Source organism: Alexandromys fortis, unplaced genomic scaffold, assembly GCF_014885135.2.
Source record: "Alexandromys fortis isolate MF-2015 unplaced genomic scaffold, M_Fortis_MF-2015_v1.1 scaffold_93, whole genome shotgun sequence".
In the NCBI taxonomy this organism is placed as follows: domain Eukaryota; kingdom Metazoa; phylum Chordata; class Mammalia; order Rodentia; family Cricetidae; genus Alexandromys; species Alexandromys fortis.
Genome location: NW_026067970.1, coordinates 2,853,987 through 2,856,557, shown reverse-complemented (window position 1 = coordinate 2,856,557; position 2,571 = coordinate 2,853,987).

Sequence of the window (2,571 nt, the reverse complement as noted above, 5' to 3'; positions counted from 1 at the left end):
CGCACACACGTGCTCGTGAGATGTCACAGGTGCACACATGTGCTTGTGGGTATGTCACACGCACACACATGTGCTCATGAGATGTCACAAGTGCATACACGTGCTCGTGAGATATCACAGGTGCATACATGTGCTTGTGAGCTATCACAGGTGCACACACGTGCTCATGGGCATATCACAGGAGCACACATGTGCTTGTGGACATGTCACAGGTGCATACACGTGCTAGTGGGTATATCACAGGCACACACACGTGTTCGTGAGATATCACAGGTGCACACACGTGCTCGTGGGCATGTCACAGGTGCACACATGTGCTCGGGGGCATGTCCCAGGTGCATACATGTGCTCGTGAGATATCTTATGTGCACACATGTGCTCGTGAGATGTCACAGGCGCACACACATGCTCGTGAGATGTCACAGGTCACACATGTGCTCGTGGGCATGTCACAGGTGCACACACGTGCTCGGGGGCATGTCACAGGTGCACACATGTGCTCATGAGATATCGTATGTGCACACACATGTTCGTGAGATATCACAGGTGCACACACGTGCTCGTGGGCATGTCACAGGTGCACACACGTGCTCGGGGGCATGTCACAGGTGCACACACGTGCTCGTGGGCATGTCACAGGTGCACACATGTGCTCGTGAGATATTATATGTGCACACATGTGCTTGTGGGTATGTCACAGCAGCTCTGGTTGCCTGCAGAAGACCTGTACAAGCTCAAGCCAGTCGACCTTCCAACACAGGGGGAGGAGCTATGAGCTTCCACTCCTAGCTGAAGAGCCATTGACAAAGGCTTCTGAGGGAGGGACAATTAGTTTTGTTTAGTGCTGTGGCTTCTGGTAGGTGGTCTCTGCTCTGGTGAATGGTCCCACACTCTTGAGCATATGCGTGGCACAAATTAGAATCAGTGGACTATAAAAAAAAGGATACACGAAATTAGGAGGAGGTAGGAAGTAGATCTGGGAGGAGCAGCAGATGAATATGATTGAAATATGTTGTATTCATATATGAAGTTCTTCAAAATGGTAAAAATTCCATAGTAAAATTTTTGTATATAAATTACCCAGAGAAATATTATTTATAAAATGTAAGTCCAAATAGACTCAGACAAAATATGCAGTAGTTAAAAAATGAACTTTCAGAACTAGTGATAAAATTCGGTCAGTAAAGTGCTTGCTGGACAAGAATGAGGACTTGAATTTGATCCCCAGATCCAAGAAGGGGGGAGGAGAAGAGAGAGAAGAGAAGAGAAGAGAAGAGAAGAGAAGAGAAGAGAAGGGAAGAGAAGAGAAGTGAAAGCTGAATTTGGTGGTGTACGCTGTAATGTCACTTGGCTAGTTCCAGGCATGTGAGAGACCCTGCCTTATAAAACAAGGTGAACAGTGTCTGAGGAACAAAACTCAAGGTTGACCTCTGTTATGCACATACCCACACACACACGTACATTTACACACATACATTACACACCCACCCACAAATCTTTTAATATTGATTGTCTTCTATGATAGCATGACTAACTGTTAAGCAGAACAGGTATGCCCATTTGCCAGACATGGAAACCGAAGTGCATGAACTGTGACTGCATTAAACAGACTCCCTCATCTGACCTTACACCAGTGCCAGATGTGGGGGCAGGTGTCGGTAATGCCAGCGTGCAGGAGAAAGAGGCAGGCAGATCTTTGTGAGCTCAAGACCAACCTGGTTTACGCAGCAAGTTTCATACCAACCAGAGAGCCAGGGCTACATAGTGAGACCCTGATCAGAAAGACAGAGTCAGAGACACAGAGAAAAAAAAAGGTGTGACATGCCAAAGGAAAGACTTCAGAATTGAACGGAAGAGACAGATGTTAGCCCCAGTAACTATAACATAAGGTGGGCAAGGAGGTGCAAAAGAGCCAGGAGGTGGGGGTGAACTGGTGCTCATATTTCCTCCCATTCTCCTGTGAAAGCATCTTGGGGTGAAAGTCGACTGAGGGTGAGGATCAGGGGGTGGCAGTGTCTAAACAGGGTTGTGCAGGGCAGAAAAGAAAAGGGTTTTCCCAAGCACGGGACAACAGCACTGCATGAGAGAGGGTTTGGCCAGCTGCTGCAGAGAGAGCAAAAATGTGAGATTGAAGGATCATTTTTAGCTAAACAAACAGCTGTTTTTTTTTTAAATTATCTTATGCTTTGTGTGTGTATGTGTGTGTGTGTGTGCGCACACACACACACACACACACATGAATGCAGGTACAGGGAGACTCTGGAGGCATCGGATCCCTTGAAGTTGTAGTCACAAGTGATTGTGAGCCTCCTGACCTGGGGGAATCTGAATTTGAGTTTTCTGTAAGAACAGTTTGTTCTTTCAGCTTCTGAGTCATCTCTTCAGTCCCTGGACAGCTGTTTTTGTGTTTTAGAAATGTACTTACCTTATTTTTTAGCTGGAATGTGGAGAGTTCTGGAGAGAGAACGGGAAAGAGTTTCTCAGAACTCAAGATCAAGTGCCTGGAAAAGAAATTTGTTTAATCATCTTTGAAAGCAAATATTGGCATCAGAAATACGGGCAGATGTGCTC